Consider the following 21,497-nt stretch of genomic DNA (forward strand, 5'->3'; position numbering starts at 1 on the left):
CAGAAGTTGAATTCTCTTCCCCGGGAACCTTCCCTGGAAGCAGAAGAAACTGAGTATCTCCCATGAGTGTACGCTGTGCACTGCTCATGGAGGCCATTAAAGAAGCACTATAATATCCTTTGGAGTTTGATTGTTGACAATAGTCACAAACTATATAAAGAAATGCCTGCCACATGAAGTATTATGTGAGTATCTGCAATATACTACTGAAGATATGGGCTACTGAAGGAAAAATGTATCATGCACTGTGCTACTGAAGCAGTTAAAATGTTCTGCAATTTGGAGTAACTGAGGTAAACCTCTTAAATCCAGCCAGACATAATTGTTATTTGTTTGGGTTCATTGAAAACTATTGCTTATAAAATTATCAGGGACTATAAATTTTACATTAGTATTTACTGAGCCCCTGAGAATGATATTTCTCTTTGTTTGTTTCTGTTGCATGGAGACTAAATAGTTTAATGGGCTAAACTTTATATCACAGCAATTAGAAACACCCCTGCCCCACCCCCTAAAAGTGTCAAAGACAACTCTCCTAGAATAAACTACTTTTGTCAAGTGTTATTTGTTCTAGTCACATTCAATTTTGTAAGCTTAGACTGTTCCTTTCCTTTCTTGGTTTTTGTAAAAGCAATATTGTGTCGGCATTGATACTAACCAGGAAACTAGGGGAAACATAATCTACTAGCAACACAGTCCACAGACACCTTGAGTGCTTTCCTAGTTATCTGTTGGTTTACAGCCAGGACCACTGTCAGTTCGTTCTCTAAAAAAAGTGTATTGAAACATGAAGTGTGTTTGGGATCATTGTCAAGGAACCGAAATCCTGTACCAATTTTACATCTCCCCAGGATAGAGCATGTTGGATTAGTGTATTGTGATACTGTTCTATTGCTCTTCAAGCATTCACAATTCTAAAAGGTAGAGACAATGTCGACCCAGGGGACTTTTTCGACCTGAAAAAAGAAACAAGAAACGGGGGTCATGAATGGAGATTAGATAAAGGGGCATTCAGAACAGAAAATAGGAGGCACTTTTTTACACAGAGAATTGTGAGGGTCTGGATTCAACTCCCCAGTAATGTTGTTGAAGCTGACACCCTGGGATCCTTCAAGAAGCTGCTTGATGAGATTCTGGGATCAATAAGCTACTAACAACCAAACAAGCAAGATGGGCTGAATAGCCTCCTCTCATTTGTAAACTTTCTAATGTTCTTATGTTCTTAACTATTGTACAGTGGTTAATGAACAGAATTTCTGACAGTCACAGTTCATTTTAAAGGCTGCAAAACAACAGATGCAATGCAAAATATATAAAAGCCTCTGTGGCAGGGAGAAGGAAGCCCTGCACATAAAAAGGGGCCTGGGCAAAGCCCTGCTTGTAAAATATGTTTTTTTTTTAATTTCAGCATGGGTAATGTACTGTGTTATTATTTAAAAGGATAAATGTATTGTTTAGTGTTTATTGGTGACGGGAGAATGTATATTATGATTTATTTATTTATGAATAGGATGGCAAAAAGCAGCGTTTTTGTTATGGTTTGGCAGTGTGGATGGGAAAGCCTCATCCCACAAAACCCTGTGTAGAAGTTGACCATCTCCCGAGTTAATTAATTGATTAATGTGTTGCTAAACGGGAGATAGTCACCAATATAAAAGCTTGCAGCTCTCCCTGTTCGAGGTGGGTGTTCCTAGGAGGAACGTGTGCGAGAGAGACGGGAGAAGGAAAGCAAAACAAAACAAAACGAAAGTAAAAACAAAGCAACTTCTGTGAGTGCTGTAAGCTCCAGAATCATATTTGTTTAGTTGGGATTCTTTGGTGGGAGAGATTTGTTTTTGTTTAACCTTTTATTTTCGCTCTGTGAGCAGTGTTTTTTTTGTTTAAATATTTTATTTATTTTTGGTTTAATAAAAACGGCGCCGCAGTGCGCTTTGCCCTCGAGTACCTGCCTGTGTATTGTTGTCTGTCTCTGACCTGACGTCACCGCCCCGGCTACTCTGTCACAGCCTCACACCTAGGAGGCGGTGTGGTCCAGTGGTTAAAGAAAAGGGCTTATAACCAGGAGGTCCCCGCTTCAAATCCCAGCTTAGCCACTGACTCACTGTGTGACCCTGAGTAAGTCACTTAACCTCCTTGTGCTCCGTCTTTCAGGTGAGACGTAGTTGTAAGTGACTCTGCAGCTGATGCATAGTTCACGTACCCTAGTCTCTGTAAGTCACCTTGGATAAAGATGCCTGCTAAATAAACAAATAATAATAATAATAATATGCTGTAGGGATGACACATATATGCAACACTGTGTGTACTATGTGTATTACAGCAATTCTTTATTGTGGAATATGACTTATTTGTACAGAATATTCAAGTGCTAAATTAAAGACACACTGTGGCGGATTGTCCCACCCCTATATATATATTTATTATTATTTGTATTTTTGTTTGCGGCGCAGGTCAAAGTACCGCGTATTTGTTGTTGTTTTTATAATTTAAAAACCTTGTGAGGATGCGTGGCTGATCAGCTACTGATTATTTAACTAGCTGACAGTCATGCATCCTTACTAATCTCGTGCAGACTGTGGCCGAGGGGTAATAAGATAATTAACAGCTAGTTAACCCCTCGGCCAGAGTATAAGAAACTGCAGGTGTCCGTTCTCGGGGTAGGGAGTACAGAGGAGAGTACGGGGAGCGGAGAGAGGAGGAGAGAGAGAAAACACATTTGAAAACAACTCCTAAGTATCGTGCTGGTGCTAAAACCAGCACGCTTATTTGTTTGATTATTTGTTTGGCCAACGTGCCCTTTGGTTTTGTTGTTTGTTTAAATCTTTTGTTTTATTATTTAATAAATATGCTGAGCGCAGTAGCGTTCAGCTTCACCCGCCCATCCATTGTTTTGTTTCTGGTACTTCCTGGTCCGTCACGTCACCACACGTGCCACTCAACAGCTGCTCGACCACACACATCTAACTAGAGCTATAGAAAAAAACAAAAACAAAGGTCTGTTGGGTTTTTATATAGGCATCTTGCTCTTCAAACTTTGTACATACTGTATTTCCTATTCACACATACAGTGACCAATTTCAATCCACACATCACCTACATACAACGTAACATTTCTATAATTTCAGTTGCATCACATCACCTATTTGATCACTGCAACATGTCCAGTGTGTAGCAGCCTTAAGAGTTCTAACTTCTGGATCAATGACCACATACTCCAGAGCTGGCTTTGCTGCTGTACACTGTTCCTTTCCTGTTTCCAGTTCTTATGCTCTCTGGCAAATTGCAGCCTTTCCTGTTTTGGTTGTTGGATATTTATGTCTTATTGACTGGAACATTACCTCTTGGGCTCTAGACCCCTGGATAAAAAGTGTTTCAATCTTGAATCCTACCTAATCTGATAACACTGGAATACAGCGTTATTAATCATATCCTGTAGTCAAGTGTAAGATATTATACATGCATAATGAAACATCACACGTTTTGAACTAGATGGACAGACATGTTCATCAATCATCAGGTTTGTGACAGGGAGAGAAGGAATCTGAGCTGTAAGTCTCCCTCCTGACCAGAAAGGGCACTGTGTAAGGTGAGTGGTACCCTTTCCCATAGACAGGTTGACTCGATAGGTGGGAACCAGAAGTTGGCCATTTTGGGGAAAGTGATCAGCTGCAGGGCAGACAGCGATTGGAGAGACCGTGGCACCGGGCTGATCATGGGGAGGATTTTGTCAGTATAAATGGGTGCACTACCGTCACTGCACAGCACAGCAAAGCACCGCCATACCATGTTTGGAGAGCACAGTTTTGTGCACCATGGGGATTAAAACATTAACTGTTATAACTGTTTGGAGATTGAAAACCTGCCGTATACCCCCTGATACCATTGCTGGTAGAGGGGCGGATTAATTATTTGTTTTTTGAGAAATAAATACAGATGTTTTGATACTTGAAATACTTGTTTTGGACATTCACTTCCTTACCCACACCACTCACCTCTTGACAAGGTTATACTGGTATTAAAAAATGCAATAGAGAAGCTAAAAACCACAAATATTTTGATATCTAAAGATGAATTGCCTGAGGCTATTTGCCAGCACTGTTAATACAACTCTTAATAGTTAGATGGAAATTGTCTTGAAACCTTGAAACATTATATATTTTCTTTGAAAACAAGATGATATTAAATGCAGCTTAATAAGTGCACATTTCTAACCCCATTACTACTTTTTTGTTCTTATTTGCTTGTTGATAGTCAGAAGTTACCGAGGACATATGACAGGTAAGTAGAGTCCCTTATTATTATTATTATAAAACATGTAGTTTTAAATTAATCATTATAATGTTTTGTTTTTTCCACCTGATTTTTCAATACTGCAATATAGCAATAATAACTTCACTTTTTAAGGACTTATCACCTCTGGTGTGTTATTTTTGTCACAGGCAGTTTTTATGATCTGTAATTTTAAATGGACAAACCAGCTTGTACTCACACACCCCCCCTCTAACTTCATCTAGAAATTTGATATATTATTTATTTTAAAATTAATGTTAAAATCAGATGGTGTTCGTACCATACTGTGCTGCAGTAGCTACTGGTATCATCTTTTGGAACATGATGAGTTAGCAGTGAAAGCTGTTGAGTTTAAACTGTATTCCTGCAACTCTCAACAAAGAGAATACTTATGAAGGTATTAATACCTCTTGTGGTATTTCTCTGGTTGTCAATACATTTCTATAGTTTAATAGCTTGAGTGAGTAATGTTGGGTTTTGGACAGTAGCCTACTTTCACCTAACAACATATTCATAAAATAAAATAGTGGACTTCGCCAGCTTCTCTTGTGGTTACAGCTAATACAGCAGTAACTTATGTTAATGAGATGGTAGAAAAAGATGTTGCTGTAAAGCCTTGGTTAGTATGCCTTGTTTGGCTACATATTGCTTATGTTGCTGACATACTGAATGCCATCTGAAACCAATGGACACTAAACTAGAGAATAGCCACATTGATAGAGAAGGCCCATAACTGTATAAAAAAAAAATGCAAACAAGCAAAAAGATACAGATTTGCTAGAGTTAGCTGAGAACTTGTATTGGGATGTCACATCATCTCTAGTTGAAACAACAACAACAAAAAGTGAACACGCACATGTATTGCTTTAGATATTGTTCCCTTTCGGCTCTGCCAAAATACAGATACATAATGTATTGAACACCTTTTTGGAAATCTTAGAAACAAACAAAATAAATAACAACATCCGTAAGGGAGGTTTTATGTTTTAGTTCAACCCCCCTGTGATAAAGAGAGAAAGGATCGATGCTGCAAATCTCCCTCCCGATTAGAAAGGGCTCTGTGTAAGGGGGAAGGTATGCTGCCTCCTAGATCCACCACCTCGGTGGTAGGTGGAAACCGGAAGGTGACCATATTAGGAGGGGCGCGTAGCTGCAAGTACTCAGGACGATTCCATTGCAGTCAGCTGCGGGGCAGCCCTCTATTGGAGAAACCAGGGCGACGCGTTGACTGCAGGGAGGAGTTTGCTGGGTACAAAGGGGAAGCAGCTACGTCAAAACCTCCCCTTGCGCTGAGAAAGCGAGAACGACCAGCCAGAGCTAGTGTTTTGTTTACCTTTGTGTTACGTGTCTGTTTGTGTTTTAGTAGAGGAGCAGGAGGACGGGAGGCTGTAGCCGGAGAGCCAGCATTCACCCCAGAGCACGCCCCTCACCACACAGCACAACACCGCACAGCGCACGCACCACGATCCCCAGAGGAAAAGAGCATGGAGGATTGTGGCTAATGGCGTGTCTTTTTGTTTACTTTTTGGACTTTTAACCTTTTTGTTATTTTGCCTCAATACCATCGATTGGTAGCGGGGCTTATTATTATTTCGTTTTTGTATTACTTTTTGAACTTTCTGTTGCATTGTAATAAATATTGTTATTATTGGGAAATGGCAGCCTGGACATTATACTCTTTTTGCACTGCACTAGTCATCCTTACCACACGCCCCAAGACTGGCTTGGCAGAAACATGTTCATAATGAGATATGCATTGTACCTATTTTTAGCCTGTATACTTCAAATACAGATCGCCTGTGTCAACATAAATATCATACCAAAACAGATAATGCTTTTTGTGTTTGTGTTTCTAAAAATACAGCTTGGCATAAATACAGGACATGGTGATGACAGTGTTGATGTTTTCTTCTCCCTACCCTTCAGCTTGTTGTCCTTCTCACTTTGGTATATTGACTGGGCTCATCACATATTTTCAGCAAGGATATCGTTAATAGGGAGCCCCAGACTGATTTTCCGGATTGATGACGTCAGTGTGTTTCTTCAAAGATAAACAGCATTCCCACTACGGTTTAAATCTTTATAGTACATTTTTACTGTTCTCTAGGGATGCCAATATCCATATCTCAAGGTAACTGGGCTCTAGAGTGAATAAATAAATATACAATGTTTGCGTGACCTTGTTTCATAGCAACAACACATTTGTTGTGGTGATACATTTTAGACCCCCAACTGCCTTCCTTATAATTTTTATGAGCTAATGGAAAATAGATAATTCTTTGCAATGTATTTGCAATTTTTTTTCTTGATAGCCTGCAAACTTGGTTCATATGTGGATCCACTGTGTTTTTTTGTTTGTTAGTTTGTTTTTTTGTTTAACCATTTGTTTCACTGACAGTGCCTTAGTGGTGCTGCATTTCAACATGAAGGCAGCGGGCTTTGAGTCCTGCTCTGTATTTTTGTTTACCTGATATAACACTAATCCAAACCCTAATCTTAACTCTAACTAGCCTAACCCTAACCCTAACCCTTTTTTGATACAATCACACATTAAGTACATTGTAACTATGCATAATAACATGGTAATTAACTACTATGTAAATACACTGTAATTAGAGTTTTTTTGTTGCTATTAAATATCTCACAAAAGGTATTGAAAAACTAGAAAGCAACCTTTTAGAAATCAAACTGGAATATTTTGACAGGGATAATGACTTCTGAAGAATCAAATGAGCAATTGAACAACTGATACAAGAAAAGCAATGTAACGGAAATGAATACACTGAGACTTTCAGAGAAACAGACCATATTTCCTTCAATTTATGATGGATTGGCTGTCCTGTCTCTGTGATCTTTCCAGGACGCTCATGGAAATTAGATTAAATAAAAAAAATAAAGACAGTAAATCTTGCACCTCAGCTTTGCTATGAGCAGAGCAGATGGTTGATGGACAGTAGTTCGGGAATAGTGCTAAGGCATCTCAGTCATTCTTTTTATCCCTTAGCGGTCCATTTATTCAGCGCCTGTCAGGTGTGTCAGGTCCAATTTATTTTCACATGCACTGTTTATTTTAGACACACAGTTTAAAAGTATTTTTTTCACAGTAAAACAGGTTTAAAAGGCACTGCATATCAACAGGACACTCAGTATTGCATCTCCAGCCCCGCCCCACACCTTGTTCGCTATATTTATCACAAATCTCTTCATAGCAGTGCATACTGATAAATCATCTCCTGATCACTCGTTTTATCACCAAACTCCTCAATAATGCTATCCAAGTCATTATTCTATTACTATAACATCTCAAAAAGCTTGGCAAATGTCCGTGATATTCTTTGAGCGATGGATGTGGAAGAAGCTATCTTGTTTGTTTATGTCTGTGTTATGTCTGTGGTGAAGGGACTATGCATATTTTGGCTTCTCTCGGCTTCTAGCGGCCATTGAAAGCTTTTCTCTGCTTTTTCCGGACAAAAAAACGACTAGAGACCTGACCTGTGCTTGACGTCTTTTTGATGATGTCAGACAGGAAAGGAAAAATTGTAAAATTGGACCTGGTCCGACATAGGACCGCAAAGGGTTAATGTACATAGAAAATAAATAACAGTAAACAGTTCTCATGGTGTGATAGTCAAATGTTTTATGACATGGCTTTCATTCTCTTTTGTTAGATAAGATTTTTAGCTGATAAGTTTATCAAGTAACACAAGTGGTATAGAAAAAGGTTATTTGGTGATATGTCTCATTAAATAATCTTTATTTTACATAGTGCCTTTCATAGTGGACCACTATCACAAAGCACTTTACAAGATGCAGTAACAAGAAAATCCACAATACTTTAAAAACAGAGAAATGCATAATACAATATATACAGTAAGAAACAAAGCATAATACATGATAGTTTAAAAAAATGCATAATACATTAAATACAGTGAAACATGCATAATACATTAAATAGTAGCAACAACACAGCAGCTAACAGCAGATATCAGGTTTAAAGAGCACGGAAAGCAAGAGAGAACAAGTGGGTCTTGAGAGTTGATGCAAAGCGAGCGACAGTGGGAGCATCACGCACCAAAGCTGGGAGAGAGTTCCAAAGAGTCGGAGCCATGAAGCTAAACGAACGTTCTCCAAGTGTGGTGCACTTTTGCTTGGGGATAATAAGCAGGCCAGAGTCGGAGGACCTGGGTCAGCAAGTTGAGGAGGTACTCAGGACCTGTGTGATGAAGGGCATTATAGGTGAACAGGAGAGTTTTGAAAGTAATCCTGAACTTTACAGGCAGCCAGCGCAGCTGGGTAAGACGGGGGGTGATGTGATCACATTTTTTATATCTGGTAAGGATCCTGGCAGCGGCATTCTGAACTAGCTGCAGTCAGTGTATGGTGCGTGCCGGGAGACCACCATATAGAGAGTTGCAGTAGTCAAAGGAGAGGTTGCTGTCAAGAAATAGACCAAGGCTTCATACTGTGGGGGAAGGCAGCAGCAGACAGTTTGAGATTCAGGGCAGCTATATTGAGATTCTTAAATTGAGTTTTAGATCCTACTAGAGGGAGTTCATATTTGTTAGTGTTCAGCTGAAGAAAATTGGCAGACATCCAGGCCTCGATGTCTTGAATGCAAGCTGAGAGCTGGACCACGGCAGAGGGGCTTCCAGGGTCGAGTTTTAAGTACAGCTGGGTGTCATCAGCATAGGAGTGAAACATGAGGCTGTGTTGTCGGATGAGGTGACCCAAGGGAAGCATGTAGATATTGAAGAGAAGGGGCCCAAGAACAGATCCTTGGGGGACACCACAAGTGACTAGGTTTATGACATCACTGCATCCATCATAGAAAACAGATTCCAGAGATCCCAGCATACTTCTGAAGGCAGTCAAGAAGAATGCCATGATCTATGGTGTCAAAAGCAGCTGTTAGGTCAAGGAGGACAAACACAGATGGCGCACCAACATCAGCATTAAGTAGGAGATCATTCACAATCTGGACCAAAGCAGTTTCAGTACTGTGATGCGACCGGAAGCCAGACTGTAGATATTCAAGCAGATTGTTATCCATGAGATGTTTCATCAGATGACTGGCTACAGCCCTTTCGAGAATTTTGGAGAGAAAAGAGAGATTGGAGATGGGACGGAAATTAGATAAGTCAGCTGGGTCGAGGAAGGTTTTTTTTAGTACCGGCGTAACTCAGGCAAGCTTAAGGGCAGCAGGAACTGAGCCAGAGTCCAGGGACAGGTTGAGAGTGTGCATAATGGAAGGAGCAAGATCAGAAGCACAGAGACAGACAAGGTTAGTCAGCAAGGGGCCCAGGGGGCACATGGCAGTAGTTGATTTCAGCAGTAGGCTGGAGACATCAGCAATGGAGAGAGGAGAGAAGGAGGAGAGGGCAGGAGGGGCAACCGGAGGAGAGTCAAGATAGTCAAGTAGTAAACTGGGTTTGTGGCAGGAGAGCGTAGAATAGATGTTGTCAGTTTTGTTCTGAAAGAAAGAGGAGAAATCATGACAGGTAAGAGAGGAGGATGGACAGGAGTTGGATCTGTCGGTGGCTGGATGTAGGATTTGGTCAATGGTCTTAAAGAGAACATTGTGTTTACCGTGTCCCATAGTTATGATTTCAGAGAAGTACTTCACCCTGGCAGCAGACAGCGCACTCCTGTAGCTCGCGAGATGGTCGGTCCAGATATCTCTGTGAACCATAAGTTCAGACAACCTCCACTTGCGATCAAGCTTGATGCAGGCAGACTTAAGCACTTGAAGTTTGAGGGTGTACCATGGGCAGGTTCGATCTTTGTTGACAGTTCTGGTTGTAAGCAGGGCAGTAAAAGTACAGATGAGGGAGAGGATTTCTGAAAACTAGGCAATAAAAGCAGAGTTGTTCTTAGGTGGATGGTAGATAGCAGCAAGGGTGAGGGACATGGGAGAGGGGAGCTTGATGGTGAGATGCTCAAATGAAGAAAAGGCAGGCAAAGAGAGAACTGAGGAAGCAAGCACAGAATTTGCAATAACAGCAGTGGCCCTGCCTCAGGCAGTGAGGCGAGGTTTGTCAAAGAGGCCAGTAGCCCTTTTGGGGTGGTTAGATGCAGTGAGTGCATGTCATTTACAGAGTGCCAGTGTAGCAATTCCCATGCTACATAATGTGGGTGTAAGTCTCACCCACCTGTCCCTTTAATTAGGGTCAGTAGCCTGGCCAGGTTAAAACTTCATTTCCCATAGTTCCTTGCAACCATCCTCTGTTCATCCTCTCTCCCCATTGGCTCATTCAGACTTTCTCCCCTCCAATCTCAGAGCTCCTTAGTAGCCAGCACTTGTATTAAAGCTGGCTAATCAGGCCTGAGGGAGACTCCCTTTCTCAGAGGAATCCATTAACCAACAGCATTTTCTTTACTTAAATTTCAGTGAATCCATTAACATCCTTAGATAATTCCAGTGCATCCATTCATTTTCTTTTGTTACTGCACTTTGTCTAAACTCCTCTTTTTGTTTTCACTGTTACTTGTTTAAGTTTAGCTGTTTTTCTAGGTCTGTTTAGTGTTTGTTGTTTTATGTGTGACGGTCTCAATTTTTTCCTGATCCTCCTGATTTTTTTCAAACAACTGTTCACCATTCAACTCAAAACTACTGGACAGTCTCAACAATTTCAATGTACTCAATGTTTTCAACCTTCTACAATCACCATCATTTCGGGACACTTTGCTGGAATGCCTTATTTGTGGGTGAGATCATTTCTTTTTTGTTTGGATTTTTTCTACTTTAATTTGGTACTTTGTTTCCCGTATTTTTTCTGTTACTTTGTTATTTTGTTACTTTGTATGGATTTCAATTACCCTGCTATTACTGGACTTGTTGGGCCTACCTGTCATTTTCCCACCATTGCCATAGAGACTGTTAAATGTAATTGTTTCCACAAGTCACTGTTTTTCAAGTGTATCTATTTATTTATCCTTGGTCTTTATCTGTGTGTGTTGTGTTTGTGAGTGTGGGTTTATTGGAGACCCTCAGGACACTATATTCATTTCTATTTGGTGATACTGTTTAGCCTTCTGTTTGTCCCTACATACTTATCTGTACCAGCTTTATTCTTACCTGTTACCTGCAATTATTTGAATTCCTTTCTTATCATTATTCATTTCATTCATTTGTTCATTTTTTCATTTTTGACATTATTGTTCACAATAATAAACCGATTGTTCGTGAAATTGACACCTCTGACGTCCCTGCTTTTGCTGTCTGTCACTCTTGCTGACTTATTTAGCTATATGAATAGGGCCAGTAGTATCTCCTTAGTGAGGACAGTGCAACTGCTTCTCAGTTGTGCAGAGTGATCGTTACACCAGGTTTCAGCTAGACAGAGAAGATAAAGATTGGTATCAGTTATAAGTTCGCTGAGAAGCAGAGATTTGTTAGTCAGGGAACGAGAATTGAAAAAGAAGATTTTCAAGTTTGTAGCAGGCAGCATTTTGGGAGAAGGAGTTAGTAAAGTTATGTGCAGCAGGTACTTAGCAGTGTTCATTCCAGGAGTGGAGAATGAGTGAGCTCTCTTTGTCCAGGGTATCCAGACGTTAGGTGTCAAAGTACGAATGAGGCCTCTAGTAGCCATTGGGAGGGATTCGGGAAATATCCTCGCTCCACCTGTCCTCGCTCTGACTGCCACAGCTCAGACTGTCCTTGGATGTGTGACCCTTAGACTGACTGGCACTTAGAAAGGCTGGTGTTCTAAGACACTGTTTGCCAAGTTGTACTGTAGGCCTAGAGACGTATACTTAACACAATATTCTAATCAACCTTACGATTCAACACAGCCCAGCAGAGTTTACAAAACTCAAATTACAATTGTTAAAGGCAGGGTTAGTTACCCCAGCAACAATGATTTAACTATCAAATTAAATACAATCCACTTACCTGGTTATACGTTGAGTCACCCAGAAGCAGTACTGGAGTTCAGAAAACGAGTATAGACACACAGCACGTGTGGCCTCAATTCAATCTAATTCTCCTGTGTAAAGAAATGCGATTTCAACATTTAGCTGAATTTCAATGTATTTAATATGATAGGCTTCCCACATTAAATATAGGGAATAAGGAACAGATTTCTTCAAAGAGGTTCAGTTTCTAGATTTGGGAAACAGCACAAGGGTAATGCATTCCTTGCATGAACCTGCCCCTGGACTGCAACAGGTTTTACTGTAGTGATTTACAGCACTAACACTAGAAGCCCCGCGGCAGTTATTTTGGTGGTTTTTGGTTTTAAAATGTAATTTTCTCCAGTCGTGTAACACATATGGGGCTGTGCGTTCATGTACCTTTCTGTCCATATGTATTAAATATTCTCACAAAGCATGAAACGCGGGAGTGCAGAAATAAAGGAGATATATTACATTATACCTAAAAGCCCTGGGAGCAGTCACATTGACGGCCACACAGAAAACAATTTTATTTTCATTATACAGAATGGTATTCTACTTTATTATTTTTATTTACCAGTCTGCAATGTGTTTAGCTGTAATCAGATTAGTCTCTACTCTCTGCCTGAGTGAATGACTGACTGTCTATTGTTTTTCAATCAGCCTTTTGAAGTCTGGCGCCTGCTTGCCAGCTGCACTGCTTTGGTCAGTCAATTAGCATCAGGACTAGTGAAAATAAATACCAGAGACCGTGGAGTTTTACAACGCAACAAAATATGGAGTTGATGTTTTGGATCAGATGACATGGAAGTATTTCGTGAAAGCTGGCTCCCGACGGTGGTCTGTTCAGGTGTTTTACAATGTATTGGACCTAGCAGCCATCAACTCCTGGGTACTATACAAAGAATGCACGGAGAAGAATTTACCAAGGAGAGAATGTATTTTACAGTTAGCACAGGAACTTTGCAAGAAGCATTTGGAACATTTGGAACCCCGTTGAGATCCTCAAGAGACGCCAATGCCAGGTTGGCAAGTGCAATAAAAATAAAACTTCGGACAGCTGTGCCCTGTGCAGAAAGGCGGCGTGGAGAAGCGCATTATCTGTGTTTATTGTGAATAGCCTTAGACTCAAGGTAAAGGAATACCCTTTTGTCGAAAAAAGAAAAAGAAATTAGACTTTTTCAGTTGCTTTTGCTCATCTGATAATAAACCGATTGCTGTTGAAAAGTTAAAAATGTATTGCTATCGTTTCAGTTTTATAAATATGTATGTTGTGAAATGATGTCGGTTCAGATGTTTATTTAATTACATTTTCTTGTTTTGATTTGTAAAATAAATGTTTATATATATATATATATATGCGCTTCGGTTGTTCAGATGTTTATGTGATTAAAAAAAAAATAATTACATCCGACTGTTTCTCCTTTTGTTATACTACTTACAGTGTTTTCAATACAGCCGTCAGAAAGACTGCTGCGGGGCTTCTAGGTATGAGTATATCTCTAGTCCTTCTAGTGTTGATGGGAATTGATAAGTCCTAGCATCAGAGACTACCCTCCAGCACAGCTTTGATTTTGGATCAAAAAGCGTAATTGGCAGTTTCATCCAATCTTTTATGCTTTCATTAGACGTTAACAACATTCAGCATTTCAGTGTATAACCCATTGATATAAAGGTAAAAGTAAGGCACAGTTTGGTACTTCCTTTAAATTATTGCTTCTGGTCTTTCACAGGCATTTGTCTGGAGCAATTAAATGTACCACACAATTATAGGTTGTCATAAGGCTAGATCTTTATTGTATATCCTAAAGCCACAACAAGACTTTCTGAGTTAAGCCTGGGACAGACAAGTGCGTTGCGGCACTGCTGTGCATTTTCACAGTGTGATACTGCTAGTCTGCACCTGGACACACAGGAGCGGTATGCACTACGTGGTACAGTAGTTATCAGTACCACACCATAGGCTATGTATTCAAATACAAATTTACATATATGGCCAAAAGTTCTGCATCACCTAGTAGAATATTAGGATGCAGACAATTAAAAAAAAAAAAACTTGTATGAACATAATTTCGATATTTTATTTAACATCATGCTGTAACGGTCACTCTGCACAACTGAGAGGCAGTTGCACTGTCCTCCCTGAGGAGATACTACTGGCCCTATTCCTATAACTAAACAGTTTAGCAAGAGTGACAGACAGCAAAAGCAGGGACAGCAGAGGTGTCACTTTCACAAACAACGCGTTTATTGTTGTGAACAATAATGTCAGCAAATGAAATATTAACAAAAACCAAAATACAGATAAGATAGGAAAACACATAATTGCAGGGAACAGGTAAGACTAAAGCTGGTACAGATAAGTAGGAAAGGTGGACAACACAGCTAAGTATAAAGATGGTACAGGTAAGTTGGCAAATGGAAAACAGAAGGCCCAAAAGTAACACAAAGGAGAAAAGGGTGTAGTGTCTGGTGGGCCTCAAATAAACCCACACACACACAAACACAAAAACAAAAACAAAAACAATGCACAGACAGAGAAAGATAAAGGTGAATGAAATGATCACAGATGGTGCAATAATAATAACAGTCTGGATGGCAATGGATGGTGCACGTTAGGCCTAAACAAGTCCAGCAGAGCAGCAATGTAATTGAAAACCAAACAAGGCAACAAAAGAACAAAAAAACAAAAACTTCAGGAAACAAAGTATCAAATTAAAGTAGAAAAATTCCAAACAAAAAAAGAATGATCTCACCAACAGATAAGGAAATCCAGCAAAGAGTCCAGTAATGATGGTGATTGTAGAAGGTTGAAAAAATTGAGTATGTTGAAATTGAATCAGTCCAGTAGTGCTGAGCAGAATGGTGAACAGTAAGAATCAGGCTCCGAAAAAAATGGAGACTGTCACACGTAAAACAACAAACAGTAGACAGACCTTAATTAAACAGCTACACTTAAACAAGTAACAGTGAAACGAAAAGAAGAGTTTAGACAAAGTGCAGGATACAATAAGAAAGAATGACTGCACTGGAATTACCTAAAGTAGTTTAGGTTCACTGATATTTTAAGTTTGTAATGCTGTAGGTTGTGATGGATTCCTCAGAGAAAGAGAGTCACCCTCCAGGCCTAATCAGTCAGCTTTAGTACAGGTGCTGGCTTCTAAGGAGTCAATGCAGGGATGCCAAAACAGGTGTTATATTATTAATGATTTCTTAGCAAACACCCTTATCCAGGGCAACTTACAATTGTTGCAATTATATCATTTTTTTTTTTACATACAATTACCCATTTATACAGTTGGGTTTTTACTGGAGCTGGTAAAGTACCTTGCTCAAGGGTACAGCAGCAGTGTCCCCGACCTAGGATTGAACCCACGACCCTCCGGTCAAGAGTCCTAACCACTACTCCACACTGCTGCTCTATAGCAGTGTGGAGTAGTGGTTAGGGCTATAATATATGTTCAAATGGTTTAGTTCTAGTTAGGACTCAAGCAGCCGAGTACTGAACATACTGTAGCCTATTAAGAGCATGTTTTGAGGCACCATCAAGCAAGGCATTGCAGTAATCAAGTGGAGAGGAGAAAAAGGCATGCACAAGTCTCTCCTCATCAGATAGAGAGAGAATAGGTCTTAAGTGGGCTGTGTTACACAGGTAAAAAAAGGAAATCTTGGTAACATTTCGAACATGCGCTTCAAAAGTTAGACGAGTTAGACTTGCCTGTCCTTGTGTGAAATATGGGAGGGATCAGACACTTCAGGGTGCTTGGACACCTCTGTAGACAACAGTTTCATTCAATATTTTTCATGGCATCACGTATTTTCAGCACTTAGCTGTGATTGGGACTAGCGGTACCATGCCACACTGATCTGTCCAACCCCATATGAAAGCAATAGCAGCGATACAGGCAGCAAAATGCCTTGCGTGCAGTGCCGCACCACAGCACACCGCGCCTGTCTGTCCCGGGCTTTACACCTTATTTTGCATGTGTTAGAGATAATAATAATAATAATAATAATAATAATAATAATAATACAAAATCCCAGTGGCTCACAACCAGTGTTCGAGTTTGTATCTGGTTATTATTTATTTCTTAGCAGACGCCCTTATCCAGGGCGACTTACAAATGTTACAAGATATCACATTATACATTATTTCACATTATACAGATAGCACATTATTATTTTTACATACAATTACCCATTTATACAGTTGGGTTTTTACTGGAGCAATCTAGTTAAAGTACCTTGCTCAAGGGTACAACAGTAATGTCCCCCACTGGGGATTGAACCTACAACCCTCCGGTCAAGAGTCCAGAGCCCTAACCACTACTCCACACTGCTGCCCATAGTTTCATTCAATCACACTGCTGCCCATAGTTTCACTCATTTAAGGGGTATTAATAATACAGGAATTCAAATTTGTACGGTAATCAATATAGCGATTTGTTTTTCTTTTCAGGAGCTCTGATAGACAGCGGATGAGTTACTTGACCACCCACTTGTAGGAGCACAAGGGTGGACTGGGGTTAAGGGTCAGATCTCCTGAGGTCATGCTCTTAGCATTTCAGAGGTCTGACCTCCATTATTTCAAGAGTCAAAGGTCAAATGCCTCCCATACCATGTTTAATGCATACCATGGTGAAAGCAAAGCGTATTAAACAGGCAAGCATGAGGAAATACTAGTTATGGTGTGGCATGGTTGAGCCCAGTTAATACAAACACTGCAGAATTATGATGGTACATTATTATCTTTTACTTTTATTTTTACTGTACTGTATATTAGCTATTATGGTGCTTTTGTTATAAGTTCAGAAAAAGTGGCACAGTAAAGGATTGTACCAGCTGTTTTGTTAGAATTTCCTTTTCCCTGGGTGGGGGGGGGGGGGGGGGGTCTGTCATCTCATGATAATTCATAAATGAATTAATTGAATGTAAATGGAGCAGAGAGGTTCTTTTAGACCTAATGCATTATGAATGCTACAGAATGTGTTCAAATTATGAATGTGATTTGGTTAATGTAGAAAGCAGTGATCCAGTGCTCTCCTCAGTTAGCCTTATGACAATTATATATATTGCAACATTTTTTTAAATATGTTTTCTACCTTCAAATAGTATATTGCAAAATATATAACATATATTACTTAACATACATTTAATACTCATCTCAAAATATATAAATGAGCTGAAACAAATGTTGAAATATATTTTAAATATAAGCAATATCCCACAGAAATAGACATTTTATATTGTGTGTGTGTGTGTTTGTATATATATATATATATATATATATATATATATATATATATATATATATACATATCTCTGTTACGAGCAAACCCCGAAATGCATCTGAATCACTCCTCCTGTTCTTTCATTCCTGTTCTGAGTGACAGGCAGACCTTCCCTCTGTTCAGGTCCATCCCCCTAGTTGGTTTTCTCTTTTCTTATGGACACTTTTGCATGCAGCAGTTGATACAAAGGAATGGGTTAAAAATAGGCTTGACCTTTACTAAGTTCCAAATCAACTGCAAATAATTCTGGCGTTAAATGAAAAAAACAATAAGACTCTTTGTTCTGTATTAAAGCTGAGAAAGGAAAGAAAAGAGATGCATCCTCTTTACTGGCGCTTTAATCCTACCTGAAGCCAGCAGGATTGTTAAAGCTTGCTGGGTATGATTAATGGAAATGTATTGAAAACTGGGAAATTATAGAACCTGGGAAGCCTTTAAATGTAAGAAAATGTGTTATACCGGAACGGTGCTGTGGTTTTGTCCTTGGAAACTGATCCACAGTCAGTAGGCCAATTTTGTTCCATATCTTTATAAATGTTCTCTATTGTTATGGAAAGGATGTGGAATTATTTGTTTGGGAATTGAAGCAAAAAGAGCCATTCATTTTAGTTATAGATATACTATATCAGAAAGGTCAAGAACTTCTTTAGGAAGTACTTAATTGTTCAGCTGCTTATTTCTTTTTTTAAGTATTATAAAGCATTATATTTCACAGACCCCATTCAAGTTCTGGATGTGTTTTATTTTTTTCGATAATCTAAAACATACTTGCACCTATGAGTCATAATCATTTTTTCCCAAAACAAAGCTATCAGTTCACCTGCAGTGAAGGTATGGGTAACACAATTATAAAAGGTTCATTCTTATATATTCGTAAGATATTATTAAGTGCTAGTAAAATGGTAAACTCACACTCATGGCACAGACAGCATTGCTTTAATATTATTGGTAGCTGCCACTGATTGACATGAATGAAGGAGTTACCTAAGGAGTCAGGCCAACATCTGCTTGATTTTTGGTGATGGGTGCAAGCACTTTACATTAGGGTTGTGGGTTGGACTGCAAAGAAAGCATTCTGATATCTGATGCAGATTTGTACATCAGCGGTCCATATCAGTGTTTCTCTAACTATCTCAGTGTCAGTATAAAATATAAAAAGTTTGCAATATAGTTATACTACCATTATTATTTTTTTAAATGAATAAAGATAACATATACACAAGCTGAAAATTATGGAGGTGCAGCACTGAAGATTGATGTGTTTTCAATGATGACCTCTCGATGTTGACTAGAGGTGCATCACTGAAGATTGATGTGTTTTCAATGATGACCTCTCGATGTTGACTAGAGGTGCATCACTGAAGATTGATGTGTTTTCAATGATGACTTCTCGATGTTGACTAGAGGTGCAGCACTGAAGATTGATGTGTTTTCAATGATGACTTCTCGATGTTGACTAGAGGTGCAGCACTGAAGATTGATGTGTTTTCAATGATGACCTCTCGATGTTGACTAGAGGTGCAGCACTGAAGATTGATGTGTTTTCAATGATGACCTCTCGATGTTGACTAGAGGTGCATCACTGAAGATTGATGTGTTTTCAATGATGACCTCTCGATGTTGACTAGAGGTGCATCACTGAAGATTGATGTGTTTTCAATGATGACTTCTCGATGTTGACTAGAGGTGCAGCACTGAAGATTGATGTGTTTTCAATGATGACCTCTCGATGTTGACTAGAGGTGCAGCACTGAAGATTGATGTGTTTTCAATGATGACCTCTCGATGTTGACTAGAGGTGCATCACTGAAGATTGACGTGTTTTCAATGATGACCTCTCGATATTGACTGGAGGTGCAGCACTGAAGATTGATGTGTTTTCAATGATGACCTCTCGATGTTGACTAGAGGTGCAGCACTGAAGATTGATGTGTTTTCAATGATGACCTCTCGATGTTGACTAGAGGTGCATCACTGAAGATTGACGTGTTTTCAATGATGACCTCTCGATGTTGACTAGAGGTGCAGTACAGAAGATTGATGTGTTTTCAATGATGACCTCTCGATGTTGACTAGAGGTGCATCACTGAAGATTGATGTGTTTTCAATGCTGACTTCTCGATGTTGACTAGAGGTGCAGCACTGAAGATTGACGTGTTTTCAATGATGACCTCTCGATATTGACTGGAGGTGCAGCACTGAAGATTGATGTGTTTTCAATGATGACCTCTCGATGTTGACTAGAGGTGCAGCACTGAAGATTGATGTGTTTTCAATGATGACCTCTCGATGTTGACTAGAGGTGCATCACTGAAGATTGACGTGTTTTCAATGATGACCTCTCGATGTTGACTAGAGGTGCAGTACAGAAGATTGATGTGTTTTCAATGATGACCTCTCGATGTTGACTGGAGGTGCATCACTGAAGATTGATGTGTTTTCAATGATGACTTATCGATGTTGACTAGAGGTGCATCACTGAAGATTGACGTGTTTCCAATGATGACCTCTCGATGTTGACTAGAGGTGCATCACTGAAGATTGGTGTGTTTTCAATGATGACCTCTCGATGTTGACTAGAGGTGCAGCACTGAAGATTGATGTGTTTTCAATGACGACTTATCGATGTTGACTGGAGGTGCATCACTGAAGATTGATGTGTTTTCAATGATGACTTCTCGATGTTGACTAGAGGTGCAGCACTGAAGATTGATGTGTTTTCAATGATGACCTCTCGATGTTGACTAGAGGTGCATCACTGAAGATTGATGTGTTTTCAATGATGACCTCTCAATGTTGACTGGAGGTGCATCACTGAAGATTGATGTGTTTTCAATGATGACTTCTCGATGTTGACTAGAGGTGCAGCACTGAAGATTGATGTGTTTTCAATGATGACTTCTCGATGTTGACTAGAGGTGCAGCACTGAAGATTGATGTGTTTTCAATGATGACCTCTCGATGTTGACTAGAGGTGCATCACTGAAGGATGATGACCTCTCGATGTTGACTGGAGGTGCATCACTGAAGATTGATGACCTCTCGATGATAACCTCTCGATGTTGACTAGAGGCAGGGATGGGTTGGTATACCGGTTTAGGTACATTACAGTATTAATACCGTTCCTTTTATTCTAAATTGCAATTATCGTAATTCTTTTATACACCGGTTAACGCATTTTTTCAACTGCAAACATGCTTCTTCTAAATCAAGCGATAGTACTTCAGCCATAGCAAAGTATCTGAGGAAGATCTTTTTGTGAACTGATAATGTATTTTGATAATGGTTTTGAAGGAAACTGTCAACGACACAGAATACACATTTCAATTGCTGCATTCTGTTACCCAGAGCTTGCTGTGCCGGCTGCCCTTGGCTGCTGTCTTTCTGACGTCACACGCAGCTTTTAGAGAAACGCCTTCTCCATACCTTGCAGCGCAGCACACATGTTCAACGTGGTATATTCTGTCTGGATTATCAACAGTCAGTTTAATGTAATTGATTAACATTAACTTTATTGTAAAATGATACATCACTTATCACGGATTTAATACATTATGTTTGTTTAAATTATTTATTTATTTATTTATTTATTTATTTATTATAGCATTGACAAGGCTGTTCACGGCTTCATTGTATAATGATAAAATGTCGTTCGCCTCCGCTAACAAGGTGGCAGCAGTAGTTTTAGTGGTTATTTGCATTACGATGAACAGGTCACTCATGGTCCCTTTGGTTCACAGCCGCAGCCAGCCTCCCGCAGTAACATTTCAAAGGTGCGCTGGGCTATGCAGAATCTGCACAGATTTCTGTGGGTGTTGAGTGACGTCTACAGCACATCTCCACAATTCCGTGCAGCACTGTACAGAACTGCGGAAATCCAAGAACACGACCAATGTCTCAAATAAAATGAGCACAGACCCGGGATTGCAGCAGGATAGCCTACTTATTATCAACGTATTTTTGTTTAAACAAGTTATAACAGTATTCCAATTTTCTTGGGGAGGTGAAGAAATCTTTTTTTTA

Source organism: Acipenser ruthenus, chromosome 5, assembly GCF_902713425.1.
Source record: "Acipenser ruthenus chromosome 5, fAciRut3.2 maternal haplotype, whole genome shotgun sequence".
Taxonomy (NCBI): Eukaryota; Metazoa; Chordata; class Actinopteri; order Acipenseriformes; family Acipenseridae; genus Acipenser; species Acipenser ruthenus.